The following is an 18,459-nucleotide window of genomic DNA, read 5'->3' on the forward strand; positions in this document are numbered from 1 at the left end:
CCTGTGTCAGTTAATTTTAGCTCATTTATTCTCAAAGCATCTTCATCAGTAAGAATACTGATAAAAATCTATTTTACATACAGAATATAGTAGTAGTAGTTTAGTTACCAAGTCATGTCCGACTCTGTGACCCCATGAACTGTAGCCTGCCCAACTCCTCTGCCCATGGGATTCTCCAGGCAAGAATACTGGAGTGGGTTGCCATTTAGAGACAAACTTTGCTAAAGATGAGGTTGAAATTGCATAAAGTTTAAATTGTGAACTGAGTACAATATTGTAGCCTGTATAACATGCAGTGGGTTGGGGGGAGGGAGGGTATGTATGCATAGGCATGTATGTATATATACATACATATACACAAATATCAAATGTACATATATAATACTTAGACTTTGATATGAATGTCATAATATCAAATTTTTAAAAAAATTTTATTGGAATATAGTTGCTTTACATTGTGTTAATTTCTACTGTAAAGTGAAACAGTTATATACATATGTCCCCTCTTTTGGGATTTCCTTCCCATTTAGGTTACCACAGAGCATTGAGTAGAGTTCCCTCTGCTATAGAGTAGGTTCTCACTAGCTACGTATTTTATACATGGTATCAATAGTGTATACATGTCAATAAAAATCTCCCAATTCATCCCACCCCCCTTCCTTCTTTCTTGATATCCATATTTGTTGTCTACTTCTATGTTTCTATTTCTGCTTTGTAATTATTTACAATACATTGCTATTGTCTATACCAATTGCTTCAGATTCCACATATATGCATTAATATACAGTGTTTGTTTTTCTTTTTGACTTCAGTCTATACGACAGTCTCTAAGTCCAGACACATTTCTACAAATGATCCAATTTTGTTCCTTTTTTACGAGTGAGTTGCAAAGAGTCGGATATGACTGAGTGACTGAACTGAACTGAATATTCTATTGCACATATATACCACATCTTCTTTGTCCATTCCTCTGTTGATGGATGTTTAGGTTGCTGCCATGTCCTGGCTATTGTAAATAGTGCTACAGTGAACACTGGAGTGCTTGTGTCTTTTTGAATTATGTTTTTCCCTGGATATACACCCAGTAGCAGGATTGCTGGATCACATGGTAGTTCTATTTTTTTAAGGAATCTCCATACTGATTGTATCAACTTACATTTCCACTAACAGTGCAAGAGGGCTCCCTTTTCTCCACACCCTCTCCAGCATTTACTGTTTGTAGATTTTGTGATGATGACCATTCTGACTGGTGTGAAGTGATATCTCATTGTATTGATAGTTTTGGTTTGCATTTCTCTATTAATTAGAGATGTTGAGCATCTTTTCATGTATTTGTTGGCCATCTGTATACTTTCTTTGGAGAAATGTCTATTTAGGTCCTGCACCCATTTTTTGATTGGGTTGTTTTTTTGACTGATATCAAATTCCTTATGATAAGTTTTTTAGTTAGAAACAACAAACCCCAATTCAAACTAACTAAACAATAAATGGTATTTATTAGCTGACATGGACCTGGCTTAATTCAGTGGCAAGTGCTGCCATCAGGGAATCTCTGTCTTGGTTTTTCCTCAGACTGTCTTCAGTTGGCATCAAGATGTACTGAAAGCCTCCCTGTCCCCAAACCTCCCTTCTATTGTGGACATTCTAGCTACCCCTCCCGAAAGAATTGTTCTTCAATTGCTCTAACAGAAAAGCCCAGGACAGCACCCTGATTAGCCTGGCTTGGGTCACCAGCCTGCCCTGTACTAATCACTGTGGCCTGAGGGAAAGTGTCCTCTTATTGCCTAGGGCTAGGTCATGTGCCCACCCTTGTATCTGGGTGAGGAATGAAGGAGCTTGGGTCATTCTGCCTCTCAAGCCACGTGCAGAGGGTCCTCTTCTGGCAGAGAGAGCTCAGTTACCGGGAGGGTGTGGAGAAGCACAGCAGTTAAACACAAACAACATATGCTCCACTTGAACATACAAGGCTTGTTGCATTTGGCCCCTGCCTTCCAGCATAGCCTTATTAGTTCTCATTTCCCATAAATACATCAGTTACTAGAGTTTCCTGAATTTGACATGTTTGCTTGATGAATTAATGAACAACTGTATCAGTAGAGGTACCTCTATGCTATTACTGGCTATATGAAAAACTTGAAGCCTACCAGTTTAAACTAACTGAAAATTCCAGATAACTTAAAGATAACCAATCTTGTCCCTAAATGATCATTATTATTCCATAGAATGTTGCATAAATATGAAAGTGAGTTTATTAATAATGATTTTGCATGATAAAAGTATTTCTATCTATGTATGTATCTAAGTATTAGGCTCCTCTCCCAGACTGAAGGCAGGAATCCCACTGCATTTGCATCTTTCAAAGCACCTCTATGATGCCATGTACATAGTATCTGCTTAGTAAAAGTTTTTGAACTGAAATGAATAGTGGACTCGAGTTTGAGGCAGAGCACTTTCTTTTTTCTGAAAATAGGATGGCTATTTTCCTTCAAGCAGCTATTAAATGCTATAATTTACGTATGTGTATTTAATACAGAGTCTACTCTAAGTATAAACATTCTGACCTCATAGTAGTTTTCCGGATCACCCTGTATAATAAAAATCGTATTGCCTTATTTTTAGGTTGACGTTGAGTACTGGATTGTTTTAGAAATATTAGAGTCTATGGATGAGAGATTTCCCTCTACTATTTGCAGCCAGATTAGTATAACCTGTTTTTGTTTTTTTTAATGATATGGAGATTTTTAGAAGGCAGTAAGAATATCCACAAATTATAATTTATTCTGTGAACATTTTCACTTTAAACATAGGTCAAATCTTCCATTTATGTTATTATCAATAAATAATATTAGCGTAGTAGTTTATAGTCTATAAACTGCTTTCCTGTTCATAAATTTCCTAAGGTCATAAATTTCATAAGTCACATAAAAAAACCACTTAGGGTTTTAGTTGACACAAGTGAACCAATAAGTGCTTAGTGGCCAAGAAATGTAACACAATTTCAGACTGCATTAATAGAAGTAAAGATTCTGAACTAAGGGGGTGATAGTTTCACTGCAGTTTGTGCTAGTTAGAAAACATCCGGGGCATTGTGTTCAGTTCTAGGCTTCGTTGAGTCTTAAGAGGGGCAAAGGTTGACACAACTGGAGCTTGTCCAAAGGAGAGCAACTAGGAGGATAGGAGATCTGGGAAGGCCAAGTCACACGAGGAACACCTGAAAGACCTGATGATATTGGGTCTAAAAACATAATTGAGAAAACAGCAACTGCCTTTATTAATAGGGCTATCATAAGAAGGAAGAATTAGACCTTCCCACATGTCTATTTAGAATACAGAACTGTGACCAAGAGCTGAAGGCTACATACTTCGGTTCAATATTTTTTCAAGCCCTAACCCTCAAAAAGTTGTTTTCAATGACATAATGATTTACCTGTCACTGGAAGTGACAACTCAAAATCTACATGATCATTTATCAGGAATATCAGCTCCACCATATGTTAGTATATGACTTGGGACAAGTTACTTTCCCTCTCTAAGCCTCAGAGTTTTTTTATCTTGAAAACAGATTTTTGGGATTGCTGTAAGGAACACATGATGTGATGCAAGTTAAGCCATCAACACAGTCAAGCATTATTATCAGAACAGCTTGAGAAGGGTACCTCTAAACAATGCAAGAATAATAAGTAAGGTAAATATCAGGGTTTAATGACGTAGGGTCTTATACACAACCAAAGGTTGACAGGTTTGCCCTCATTATGTCATACAGTGACTGATTTTAATGATTCTCTTGTCTTGAATTTTACTGTAAGCCTTAGGCAAGGGAATTACCATTTTTCTTAATAATCAAAACCTTTTTATGGAATATCTCACTGATTTTATGGAATGCCATAGAGTATTAATGTTAACCATTTGGGAATGAAAGTTACTCAAGAGGCAGCAGAAATGAATGAATGCGGTTGTTGATCTAAGCAAAGGTCAACTTACAGTTTGTGATGTACCATATGCATCCAAAATAACTCAGGACACTTAAAATGGAATACTGAGAACAGAAATATATAATTTATGGGAATTTATCCCATTCACATTGCAAACATTTATTAAGCACCACGTGTCAGCATTTAAAGAATAAAAGCTGAATACAGGAAATATAGAAATAATTATAGGAAATGAAGCCTGTACTGAGGCTTTTATACAGTATAGTCTGAGACAGAGAAATATATAGAACTCAGCATAAATCCAAACAAAACAATTTTAACCAAATGCTGTGGGAAAACAGAGTAGGAAGCAATGAATATAAAAGAACCATAATTCTAGTGCAGGGAGCTGGGAAGGTTTTACAGAAGTGAAATTTTTAGGTTCCATCTTTGTTTCCATGATGAAAGGAGGACAAGCATTCAAGACCTTGGGGATAGCATTAATCAAGGTGAGGAGATATGGAAGAGCGCCAGTCTTCCAGGGATGGCAAGCTGTCTGGAGTGACCTGAATACAGGAGGTTGTGGGGAAGGAAGGAGTGGCAGATGAGCCTGGAAAGGCAAGTGTGGTCAGATGTTAAGAAGTGGAAAACCATGCTAAGTAAATAAATCAAGAAAGGATAATTGAGGGATAAGTTTCATGAAGTATATTCACTGTTATGTATTCCATGTGGGGCTGCTAATAACTTCTTTGGGCCAGAAGGCATCAAAACATTCCAGAAAGGTTCCTGAACTTATACTGAGACAATAGGCAGATACAGTTTCTGTAGTCAACCATTGTCCTGAGTTTAAAAAAATAAAAATATAAACAAACCAAAGAAAAAAATGAACACACTATCTTGTTAAAAGTCTGCTTGTTTACTTCTCAGTTTCAGTTCTATCTGATCTCAAAAACCTCTTAAGCAGAAATACAGTTCCTGCACTAAGGAAGGAATTTCTGCATATGATACCTAATTATTAGTAATTTCCACCAGTTATACTTGTAAGGAGTAACCAGCAAATAGGCTTTTTACTCTTTGAAGTTTTCATAAACAAATCTACAATGTAATTTCTTCTATTTACAAACTGGAGTATTCTAAAGATGACAGTAGAGCAAGCTTTTACATGTGTGTGCATGACAATTCCGGGCTACTTCTAAGCTCAACTTGTGAATTAGGGATGCAATTTCCTCTCAGTTTATTGTCTTAAACTAAAAACATATCAAAAATATCAAAGATCATAATACTTCCAATACCCTTTGACTCAGCTTTCTAAAATTTATCATTGAAATGTTTCATACATATATTCAAAGATTTAATTGCATGGATATTTTTGCCTTCAATAGCAAAAGGAGGGCAATCTAAATGTCCCATAAAATGGAATTAATTAAATTATGACACAGCTTTATGACAGCAAAATATTTTACAGCCTAATAAAAACATAGTATCCATTATGCTCACAATATAGCATTAAGTGAAAAAGCATATCACAAAATAGTCTGTACTATATAATCTTATTTTTATAAAAATTAATGCACATGCATAGAAAAAGAATGATATTTATTTTTACATTATTCTTTGGCCTTTCTGTATCTTATTGAATAAATACATAGAAAACAATATTTCTTAAATAAAGGGAAAGTACTTGAAAGTTATTATTTTAATGGCATGTCAGTAGACTTTTATTTTGAAGCTTAAAACATCAATGCATTTGTAACATTCAATTGGTGGTTAAGGGATTTTTCAAAACAACTTTAATTCTTCACTTATGTGAAACTCGTAACAACAGTGAGAATGATATCGTCTAGGACCCCCAAAAGAAAAAAGATGAATAGTTTAATTGTAGTTGAGAAGTGATTTTTTTCCCCCTGTAACTGTATAGTCAGAATGATTCTTTTGGTCTTTTGGTTCAATCTGACAGTCCCAAGCTCTACATCTGTTGGTTGTATATGTGTGAACCACATGGAGTGAGTTTGGAAGAAGTCAAGGGTATAAAAGTGATGAAAAGGGACTTTCTGCTTGGATGGATCTGCTTTGAATGCTAGTACAACTGTGACAAGAAGGGAAATACCTTTGAAAGAAAGAATCAGGAAGCTACTTGGAAGAGAGAGAGAGGGATCTCTGTGGTAGAAGGAAAGCTTTATAACAGCACGTTTTCATGCTAGAGATGAAAAAATGGTTTTCCAAAGAGCAGAACTGAGATTATGAAATGACTGATGTGACTTTCAGTGTCCTGGGCTATGTGATGATCAGATGCAGGATGGCCAGTGTGTGGCACTGTGCTCAGCAGAACTTGAACTGGTCACCCACCCCTTGGCCAGGTGACTCAGATAAGAAACCTGAGACCTCTCTTGTGAAAATGATGGGGGATATAGGGGAAGAAAGAGAAAGGCAAATCTTGAGATATGTGTGCAAAAACAATGGCATAAGAAAAAAGCACAGAAACATAATTTGATATGGTGTGATAATCAAACTAAAGCCTATAGTGAAAAGAGATGTAGTTTCTCCATCAGTCAACCCAATGAAAGATGAAATAATACAGATGAAAGGTTAAGAAAGTCATGGCTATCATCATGACCATAGGAACTACTTTCAAAGAAAGATACTGCAACCAGAGAAAGTGGGAGTCCTTTTGCATGCTATTCCTGATTTAACGTCCAAATGCACAATTCTGACAGTTTTCAAGGCTCTGTCCTCAGAAACTTTCCACATCTCACCCACCCCCCAGTGCCTATGAGAGGAAGCTCAGATTTCTTGGCCTGGCTTTGCAAGTTTTCCCTGAACTAGATTCAGCCTCCTCCACAACTTTACCTACCAGCGTTCTCTTTCACACACTCTATGCTCCAGCCAGGAGGCTTTCCTGATGGCTCAGTGGGTAAAGAATCCTCCTCCAATCCAGGAGATACAGGAGACACAGGTTCAATCCCTGGGTCAGGAAGATCCCCTGGAGAAGGAAATAGCAATCCCCCCCAGTATTTTTGCCTGAAAAATACCATGGACAGAGAAGCCTGGTGGGCTATACAGTCCAAAGGATCGCAGAGAGTCAGACACAACTGAGCCACTAAGCGCACACATAGATGCTCCAGCCAAACAGGATTATGCACTGACCGCTCTCTGCCTTTCCCTGTTTCCCACTTTTGCATACATTGTTTTCTCTACTTCTTCCTCGTTGTTAGATAGCTACTCTCAACTATGCTTCAAGGTCTCATCTCAAGTGCCATTTGATCCTTTCCACTGTCACAAATAACTTCTTCCAACACCAAATTTCCTTAGTTCAGTTCAGTTGAGTCGCTCAGTCGTGTCCAACTCTTTGCGACCCCATGGACTGCAGCACACCAGGCCTCCCTGTCCATCACCAACTCCCAGAGTTTACTCAAACTCATGTCCATTGAGTCGGTGATGCCATCCAACCATCTCATCCTCTGTCGTCCCCTTCTCCTCCCACCTTCAATCTTTCCCAGCATCAGGGTCTTTTTCAATGAGTCAATTCTTCGCATCAGGTGGCCAAAGCATTGGAGCTTCAGCTTCAGCATCAGTCCTTCCAATGAATACTCAGGACTGATCTCCTTTAGGTCGGATTGGTTGGATCTCCTTGCAGTACAAGGGACTCTCAAGAGTCTTCTCCAACACCACAGTTCAAAAGCATCAATTCTTCATCGCTCAGCTTTCTTTATAGTCCAAGTCTCACATCCATACATGACTACTGGAAAAACCATAGCCTTGACTAGATAGACTTTGTTGGCAAAGTAATGTCTCTGCTTTTTAATATGCTGTCTAGGTTGGTCATAACTTTTCTTCCAAGGAGCAAGTGTCTTTTAATTTCATGGTTGCAGTCACCATCTGCAGTGATTTGGGAGCCCAAAAAAATAAAGTCTGTCACTGTTTCCCCATCTATTTGCCATGAAGTGATGGAACCAGATGTCATGATCTTAGTTTTCTGAATGTTGAGTTTTAAGCCACCTTTTTCACTCTCCTCTTTCAGTTTCATCAAGAGGCTCTTTAGCTCTTCTTCACTTTCTGCCATAAGTGTGGTGTCATCTGCATATCTGAGGTTATTGATATTTCTCCCAGCAATCTTGATTCCAGCTTGTGCTTCATCCAGTCCAGCATTTCTCTCAGGCTCTTTTTATTCAATTTAACCAGAATTTATTGATTACACATGTATGAGACACTCTACTGGATACCAAAAATACCTCTACATGTGCATACAAATTTAGTGTCCTCAAGAAACTAACGGCATAAATGAAATAATGAGACTATATAATAATTTACTGTGAATCAGTGTGAAAAATTCAAAAAGAGAATCACGTACTAAATATACCACCAGGGTCCCAAAGGAGAAATAAGTCCCCATCTCAGTAAATGGCCCCACCATTCACCCAATTGCTCAAGCCAAAAACCGCGGTGGTCATCTCAGAGTCCTTTTATCCCCATAGCCTCCACATCCAGTCTGTCAGCAAGCCTGTAAACCCCCATTTCAATGTATATCCCAAATCCATTCACTTCGCTCCTTTTCTACTACTACTTCATTTTTCCCCCCATCAGTCTCCTTGTGAGTCTCTCTGCTTCCAGTCTTGCCTTCGTGCAAGACTGGAAGAGAAATCAGGGTGAGCTTTCTACAACATTGATTGAATCATAGCCCTTTACTGGTTATAACTTACTGTAGTGGTTCCTAGCTACACATAAAATCAAAACTTCTTTCCATGGCTTATGAAGTCTACATGATCCAACCTCTGTTCCCCTTACTACCTTTCTCATCCTCTCTACTTTTTTCCCATTGATCCTGCCTCCATTTCTGTCCTCAGATACAAATTTGTTCTAATTTTGGTATCTTCACATTGTCTGTTCCTCCTGCCTGGAGCACTCTTCCTTCAGATCCCCTCATAGCTCTTCCCATTATTCATTACTAATAATGAAGACTTATACTCCCCCATCACTTAAAGGTCACTTCCTTGATCACCCTACTTTAAGTAGATGACAATGACTAATATTACTACTCTCTATTATATCCCTGTGTTTGTGTCTTTTATAAAAATTTTGAAATTCAAAATTATCTTTATTTACTTATTTATGGTCTGTCTCCCTCACTACAAGGCAAAAAACTATTTATTTCACTTCTGCCTCTCAACAAAGCTTAGCATAGTCTGTGGCATCTTGTAGGTACACAATAACTATTTTTGAATAATATTAACTCCAGTTAACATTTATATTATACCTACTGTGTCCCAGGTACTGTTCTAACACTTTATAGAAATTAACTTAATCTTTGCAACAATGTTATAAGATAGATTAGATACTACTATCATCTTTATTTTATAGGCAAGAAATAGAGACTCCAAGGGGCTAAGTAACTCGTCCAAAGTTATACAACTCCTTAAGTGTCAGAACTAGGATGCCAAACCTGAGTCTAACTTTAGAGCATTTGCTCCTAATGTCTACACTATATCACTCCTACAAATAAATTCAGTGTTGAACTTTGCTTATGGAAAGGATCATTACTCTGAGAAGAAAATGCTCTGGTGGAGTTTTGAAGGACAACTAAAAGTTTGCCAGAGAATAAAGGACGGAAATGCATTCTAAGTTGAGGGAAGAGTGCATTCAAAAGTTTGTATTTTGTAAAATCATTTGTATATATCTTTTCATATCTGCATATACTTTACATTTCAAATAATACTTATTATGTACCTACATGCCCTGAGTGATGCACATATATAGTTTTTGTTTATTTATTCATGGCTGTGTTGGATGTTCATTGCTGCATATGTGTTCTCTAGTTGAGGCAAGTGGGGGCTTCTCTTTGTTGCAGAGTGTGGGCTTCTCATTGTGGTGGCTTCTGTTGTTGTAAGCATGAGCTCTACGTGCACAGGTTTCAGTAGTTACTGGCGTGTGGGCTCAGCAGTTGCAGCAATAGGCTCTGGAGTGCAGGCTCAGTAGTTCTGGCGCACAGACTTAGTTGTTTCATGGCATATGGAATCTTCCTGGACCAGGGACTGAACCCATGTCCCCTGCAGTGGCAGAAGGATTCTTAACCACTGGACACACCAGTGAAGCTGCATACGTATTCGTGTTTAACATTTTTTCTGGAAGGGGCTTTGGACAAGAATCTAGAAAAATTTGTGTTCTATCCCCTAGCATTCTAGCATTTTAAATTTCTATGACCTCTTAAATGCACTCCCATCCTCAGTTTCCTTACTAGTAGAATGGGAATGATAATCCTAAATTTGGAGATGCTGGGAGTCCTGAAGGAGATCATGTATGTAAAAGATGAGTGAAGACTACAACAGGCAAAGAGAAACTTTATGTTCTCTCCCTCACGTAACTTAGTTTAATAATTACAATAGTTTTCACACATCTGTGAGATCTCTAGTCTTGTTCTGACATTTACCTTTTCAATTTTCCCCTTCATCAGTCATACTTCCTCTATAAATTTTTATTTTCTAGTTTCTAGAGGTAAATATCTATATCTAATTTGGCTCTAAATGACCCTCGAAGCATAGCTTTAACTGTATTCCACAAATTTTGATATGTAGCATTTTCATTATCATTGAATTCAAATATTTTCTAATGTGCAGAATGGTTTTTTTCTTTCACACCCCCTTGAATATTTAAAAGTTTATCATTTAATTCCTAAGTCTGTGGGGTTTTTAGCATTGTTGTTCTTGGTATCTAATACATTTCCACTGGGTTTCCCAGGTGGCGCTCGTGGTCAAGGACCCACCTACCAATGCAGGAGACATAAGAGGCACAGGTTCAATCGCTGGGTCAGGAAGATCCCCTGGAGGAGGGCGTGGCAACCCACTCTAGTATTCTTGCCTAGAGAATCTCTTGGACAGAGGAGCCTGGCGGGCTACAGTCCACGGGGTCACAGAGTTGGACACAACTGAAGTGACTTAGCACCCGTGCACATATTTCCACTATGGCCACAGAAAATGTTCTGAATTATTTTAATCTTTTGGAATTTTTTGTGACTTGTTTTATAGTTTGGCTCATATCAATTTGGATAAATATTCCACATTCACTAAAAAGAAAGCAATCTCGGGTGAAGTGTCCAGTTTTTTACTTGTGCTGTTTAAATCTTCCATATTCGTATCATTTTTTGGTCTGTTTGTTTCATCAGTTATTGGGAGAGGTGTATTAAAACTTCCAACATGATTGTGGACTTGTCTCTATCTTCTTTTAATTCTGTCCATTTTTCCTTTGTATATTTTAAATGTCTGTCATTTGGTGCCTACAGTCAGAAATTTTAATCTTCTTGTTGAGTTGAAACTTTTTTCATTATGAAATGTATAAATGTACCAATGTGCTATCTTTTAATTTTGTCTGAGAATGCTTTCATTTTTGAAAGATGTACTTACTGAGTATAGAATTCTGGGCTGACAATTATGCTCTTTCGATGCCTTGAAAACATGCCTTTGTACTTTGATTTACATTGTTTCTGAGAAAATATATTATTCTTGCTTTATTGAAAGTAATGTTTCTTTTTTTCTCTCTGCTTTTAAGATTTTTCTCCTTGATTTTGGTTTTCAGTTGTTTCAGTATTATGTGCTTAGCAATGGTTGTCTGTAACTGTTCTGTGTAGGGTCTGCCATGCGTCTTTAAAATGTGGTTTGATACTTTTTAGCTGTTTGGGAAGTTCTCTCCCATTATCTCTTCAACTAGTGCTTCTTTCTGTCTACAAATATATCTGATATGCCTCTGCTATTTTTTTTCTGTAGTTTCATTGTTTTGTCTATGCTTGTCTGATGCTTCTTCCTGAACTGTGTTCTGCTTCATAAATTCTTTCTTAAACTGTGTCTAACTGGCTGTTGAATCCAGTTATTCTATTTTTCATTTCTAGAATTTTTATTTCATTCTTTTTTATAACTTTCAATTTCCTGTTGAGGTTCTCTTCCTTGCCTTGCCTTTTAATTCCTTGGACATATGAAATAGTTATTTTTAAGCCTATGTCTGATAATTCCATTATCTCCTGTGTATTATTTTCTAGTATCTGCTTTCCCTTTTTCTTCCATTTTATTATTTTACAGATATGTTGAGGCTCTGGATAATAGTATTTTTCTCTAAGGGGGATTTACATTGTGTGCATGCTAAGTCGCTTCAATCGTGTCTGCCTCTTTGCAACCCAACCCTATGGACTGTAGTCCACCAGGCTCCTCTGTACAAAGAATTCTCTAGGCAAGAATGATGGAGTGGGTTGCCATCCCCTCCTCCAGGAGATCTTCCTGACCCAGGGAATGAACCAACGTCTTTGTGTCTCCTACACTGGCAGGCACATTCTTTACCACTAGTGCTACCTGGGAAGCCCCGGGTTTACATTGGTTTCTTCTAAAAAGACAGGCTCAGACCACTGCCAATCTTAAAATTATCTTAATCCAATTAGGAAATGAATTTATTCAAATCTGGGCTTTAATTCTGGTAAGGTACAGTAAGCCTAGGCTACTCATGAGCTTGGGCAGGTGGTGGTGTACTCATTAACCTTGCAAGTTATCTTCCTATAAGGAATGCTACTGAACTTGCTGAGAAGCTGGCCAGAGTGCCTGGGAACTCAGCAGGAACCTGCCCGCTGGGGCAGCTGCTCTACTTGCCAGAAGTCACCTTCATGTCAGGGGGAAGGATGTCTGAAATTCACTGGGTGTGAGCCCCAGTGGGTATGCAAGAGTACTCACTGAGTGGCACCACAGCAAGGAGGAATAAGAGCACATTCAAACCAAGTAGGAGAGAGGTTTAAAACCGCTCATTCCCACATTACGTTATTAAAGAACTGAAAAGAAACTTCCAACATTAGTGGAATAGATCAATAGAATATACTTATAAAGCAGTTTCATATAGAGTTAAAGTAATTTGGTCCTACATGCAGCAATGTAGACATATCTCAAAATATAATTTTTAGTGAAAATTGCAGAAGTATTATAAAGTAACTTTTAAAATATACAAAGCCATACAAATGTGATATATACATAGGACTGTATCAAGTTCAGGATGTTGGCTACCTTTGGGAAAAGTAAGGAGAGAATAGGGTTGGAAAGAGGCACATAGGAGAATTTAATTATTTCAATAATATTTTATTACATCTTAAAAGATCTTATCAAATGGAAAATGGCTAAATAGAGTCATGTGTACCCATGGTTTTATAATCTTCTTTGTTTCCTATGTGTTTGTCATTTTATAGTAAGATATTTTTTATAAGACAGGATGGGTGGAGTCTCTATTATCTGTCTGTCACAGAAGATGTTTCGTAAGTAGTCATGAGCATTATTGTTTCAAGAAGGCCATTCCATGGGCATGACTGTAATTTGAGGCTTTCCCAATCTGTGCTCTTTGTTGTTGTTGTTCAGTCGCTCCGTCATGTCCAGCTCCTTGTGACCCCATGGGCTGCAGCACATCAGGCTTCCCTGTCCTTGACTATCTCCCGGAGTTTGCTTATACTCTTGTCCATTGAGTCCGTGATGCCATCCAACCATCTCATCCTCTGTCATCCCCTTTTCCTCCTGCCCTCAATCTTTCTCAGCATCAGGGTCTCTTCCAGTGAGTCAGCTCTTCTCATCAGGTGGTCAAAGTACTGGAGCTTCAGCATCAGTCCAATCTGTGCTCTGGATGATTCTAATAGATATTCTGTGAGAAAAAAAAAAAAAACTTCCTGCTTAAATAAGATGACTTTTGACTGGTTATAATATATATTGGCATATTCTGAAGGACAGGGCAACATTTTTTTTAAAAAATCCATTTAACCCAAACTTTCTTGGCCCCAGATTTTTCTTCTGTGTGACACTCATTGATATCTTACTGAACCCAATTCTATGCAGCACAGACAAGTGCTGATCTGCTAAAATAAACTGTGGTTATAACATACATAATTCAAGCTGTAAATTTAACAGACAAAATTATGCTATTAAAGAAATCATCCCTTTGTTTGAGTATGATTTCTAAGTGATAAACACAGTTCTCCCAGTATTTGATTTTACAGCCATACCGTATCAACCCATTTGTGATACCTTAGTTCAAGGCTTGATTTTCAACTGAAGCATCATTTATAGTAGAAAATATTACAAAGGAAAAGTGGTGTGACCTATATGTCCATTCCAATCCCACCAATTTTCCTGATTCTACACAAGCTCAATCAGTTGTAACACCCTTTAATTATCCACTAAAATAGTCGTTTTCCAGTTCAAAGCATTCAAAACCTACAAAAGCTTATGTTTGGGGCAGTGATTGACAGTACTCTTTGGGGGTGGGACCAGAGAAATGCAGCTAATTCTTCACTATTTCTTCTTATGGATGTTCTCATTATTGAAAAGCACAAACTCAGATTTTGTAAATAGTACTTGTCTAGTCAAAGTGTTTGATTCTTAAGTGAATCAAGGAATGCATAAAAGCAATCTAAATGAAAATATACCATCAGGTCACTTGCTAGAACCATTTTATGTAATTTGCAGACCTCACTATTTGTCAGTTTTTCTATAAACACATAAATCTCAGTATAATCTTAATTTGTAAAATAGTAAGAAAGGCTTGCCAGGGATGACTTATTCAACAGTTGAAAATTGGCACTACATTTAAGCATTGAGAAGGATTATTCTCCTTTAAAGTTCTTTCATATAAGCAGTTGACTCTCTCTGGTATCACAAAAATGTTTATTCACGCATTCACTTACTCAACAAAGATTTGCTTTTTTAACATGCCAGGCATTAAACAGTTTTAAGCTGATTTTGGCCAAATCAACTCCTCTATAAAAATGATCAGTGGGATAACAGAAAAAGCTTTATGACCTTGGAATGGCATTATCCCTTTATTCAATGAAGTTTTGAGTACCTACTATGTGCGATACATTTTTCAAGGCACTGAGATTATAACAGGGATGAACAAAAAAGACAAAGTTTTTTTTACCAGTCTAGTGATTAAGAGAGATATTAGTCAAGTAATCATAATAAAGTATGATGATTATGACTACATGGGAAATACAGGCTGATCTTTGAGAAGTTCATTTATTGACCCTTGTTCATTTATTTAGCAAATATTTTTATTATTTAATATATAGTAGTCATTGTTCTAGGAACTGCTGGTGAGCAAGAAACAAATCAAAATATCTGTTCTCATGGAGCTTCTGTTCTCAAGGAGGTCAAATCTACAATGCTGGTCTTTATTAGCACCACACACCAAACCAGTACTTTCCAAAGTGTAGAATTCATAACACATGTGAAATCTGAAATTACGTAGGTGGTACACAGACTAATACATTAGTAGTTTTACATTTATATTTGTTATTATATTTTATTCATGATATAGGCTGTTTGTGACAGTTTAGACAATGACTTCTTCCTAACTGAGTTAATTTTAAAAAGCTGAGTTCCGTCAAAGAAAAGTATTTAGTAAATAAGTATAGACTGTATACTGAAACTGTTGGGAAACTGTTATGGTGATACATATGTTACCAAAAAACAAAGCAAAACAAAACAAAAAAACGTGGAACACAGCTTTCACCTGAAATAAAATGCTGTCCAGATGTCAACAGTATCATTACATTGCCCAAGTTCTCAGAATAAACTTTTCATTATTTTAAAGTTTTATAGCTATATGACATAAAGTTAATGGAGTGGGGATGAGGGAGGTAGAGATGGAGAAAACAGATTAACATTTTTTTCTTCCACTCTTCTGTAAACTGTTTGAAAGAAGGGAAATTCTTATTCATAATTTTCAACATAGTATACAGCAATTAATAGATGCTAAATAAATGCTAGGTGGAGGAATGAAAGAATCAATTAATGAAATGGGAAATGCCCTATTGTACCATTCAAACTATAGTGAATGCTCTGACCTGACTGAATGTAATTAGCCATAGGGCACGAGAAGGAACAGTCTCTCTGAAACAGTCTACAAGAACAATTTAGGACTCTGCCCTGAAGATTCAAGAGCTGTTTTTCTAATAGAAGGAACATAAAAGAGATTAACCTTTCTGCTGTGTAACTACAGACCAAGTGGTACAGCTTGCCTTCTATCACTGCCATAGAAAAACAGAGATAATGAAAAACCCTCACCAAGTTAGTTATATGCATTTTTTTTAAAGGACTGATTAAATTATCAATAAGACCCTATTAGGTAATCTTTGTCATCACCAGGATCTCTGTATTATGCTAACAATCAAAAAGAAATCATAGAAACTGCAAATTATAGACAGTTCTCTTTGAACCTATAAAAACTAAGAAAAAAGTGGGGGGGAGGGGTAAGGGGTAGGTAACCTTTGAAAAAGTAGCATCCTGACCAAAAAAAATACTAAAATATGGTTACTTTCCATATTTTCTGCAGTTTAGGAATAAAATTTTATATCCCTTATTTCAAAATGTTAATTCCTGCCATCTTTAACTGCTAAGGAAACCATATTTTCTATTTTGGGAGTTTCAAGAATTAAAAGGTCATTAAATTTTTTGCTAATAGAAAATCCTAATAGCTAAATTTCGAAGAACTAAAGATTCACTTATGATGAATAACCCACATGTTCTTATTTTTTACTGTGACAATTTAAATAATGACTCTGTAAGAGGCAACCTTTCTCAGTTCATATCAGTTCAACCAGGAATTATCTTCTTTCCTGTCCAAACTCTGATTGTCTCACAGTTATCAACATACAAATGAAGTAAATATCCTAGTCCTGTTGATGTCATGCTCGGGTTTTCTAGTCAACTGTCATGAGAAATGCTGTCATTAGGCAGGTTTGGTAGATGCCCACTGCCAAGTCCTCTTGCCTCATTAGACCAATTTCATAAGGCTTTCTGAATCTATTTGGTAGAAGTGGGATCCAGACATCCACGTCTAAATTAAATTCTCCCAGCAGTTACCTCTCAAAGAGCGGTCCATCTCTCTGCTCTCTTTTCATTGGCTGTGGTATGAGTTGAGTAGCATAGGATGAAGATGGACTGCTTGGCTTTTAAACTTGCCATTCTCCAAGGAACACGAATATGGTCTCCTCAATTGGAACTGCTGGGAGCAGGATTCAGTCCCTGATCTTCCCTAAGTTCACTGTAAATAGCTTGACAAGGGGGGGAAATGGCTTTCTTCTTGCTAATACACTGATATACACTGTCTAGATCCACTTACAAGTAGTTGCTAGCCAGTCCTTTGACTGCCTTTGCAAATCAGTCAAAGGATCTACCATTTCTCTGTAACAAAACAAATGATTTCTTAGTCCTGACAGACACTTCCGTGATAAAAGAGCCTTTACAAGCCTGCATTTTGTAAATCAAAACTATGGTAAATACAACATACAGAGCATACTTTCTTTCCAGGGACTAAATAAGCAAGGATTATTTATTCATTTATTTATCCACATATTTACACTCACATTTTTGTTTGAGGACATGTCAAGTAAGAGATTAGAAGGCAATTTTCACACACAAGCCCCAAAGAAACATGATGTTATTCTGTGGAAGTTATTTGATTGTTCTTCATAGTCTTTTCCTTTCAATTGGCATTTAGAGAACTAGCCACACAAGCTGCTCCGTACCTTCCTGCATGATACCATTCCTTCCTGTTCTCCTTATCTGTACCTACAAGGATGCACAGCTTTCTCTTTTTTCTTTCTTGTGGGTTTGTGCAGTTTCTTGATGTTTGTGACAGGCCACGATAGGGGAAGCTTTTATCACCGTGGGGTTTGGAGGCCTCAGTAAATTGAAAATTGCAAATGAAATCCACTGGGCTTGAATTCATCAGCTATTATGTCAGATGACCTTTGGCAGCTGCTGATAAAAATGAGAGAATGTTAGCTCTGATCCAATTTTCAGCACTAACCATTCCTTTTCAAATCCATTCACAGTCAGGCAGCAGACACATGGGAAGTGAAAATGATAGGGTTTCAAGAGAACGGCATTGTGTTGCAGATTAAGATTTTCTCCCCCTATTTCTAGAGGTCGGCCCCCAGGCCTCTGTCTGGTATCTACCTATTGTCCAATCAGTTTCAATATCTGCTTCAGAGGACATGTTAGCCATCCTTACAGATAAGTGCTTACAGGAGAGAATGTTGGACTTAATAGTTTTGCTTAGGAGGCATCAAGGGTCGCAGTGTAGCAATATTGACTGGCACATGTTAGTTTAATCTGACATTCTAAGGAATGTGACACTAGATTCTTTCAGAGTTGTTGATATCTAGGTGATTTTTTTGTTACCAGCTCTGGTTTTATAAAATTTGTTTTTGCACAACTATTTATATTCATGAGTCAGAGATATTCTAAAATGTCTATCATAGCCAAGCAAAGCAGCCTAGGCTTGTCTAAATAATGTACGGATGCCAAAATTATGAAACTGGGAATCTAATGACATGTGTGCTGTTCCTACAATCCAGTTGAAGGTAAATGTCATCAACAGTATTTCAGCAGCTGGACGATCCCGAACTACATGAGTTCCTATAGCTGGTAGGTTCCCCAATAAATGTAGTAGATTTTTATTTTGCAGGGGGAAAAATTAGACTTAGTATTTTCCACAGAGGTAACATAAACAAGCAAAATAACACTATGGATAGTTGAGTCAT

At 37.3% G+C, this 18,459-nt stretch overlaps 1 protein-coding gene and 1 long non-coding RNA gene across 5 annotated transcripts in view; one reads left to right on the top strand and one right to left on the bottom strand.

Moving 5' to 3' along the window:
• LOC145538674 (uncharacterized) overlaps window positions 1-18,459 on the top strand; it is a 736,734-nt gene that overhangs the window by 492,806 nt on the left and 225,469 nt on the right. The gene's annotated exons all lie outside the window — the stretch shown is intronic.
• LOC145538675 (uncharacterized) overlaps window positions 12,991-18,459 on the bottom strand; it is a 183,973-nt gene continuing 178,504 nt past the window's right edge. Inside the window, exon 4 of the long non-coding RNA XR_014077170.1 lies at window positions 12,991-13,556. This is a non-coding gene — a long non-coding RNA (uncharacterized LOC145538675). The remainder of the gene's footprint in view (window positions 13,557-18,459) is intronic.

This window comes from Giraffa tippelskirchi, chromosome 2, assembly GCF_054371585.1.
Source record: "Giraffa tippelskirchi isolate mGirTip1 chromosome 2, T2T-mGirTip1v1.2.pri, whole genome shotgun sequence".
NCBI classification, from domain to species: Eukaryota; Metazoa; Chordata; class Mammalia; order Artiodactyla; family Giraffidae; genus Giraffa; species Giraffa tippelskirchi.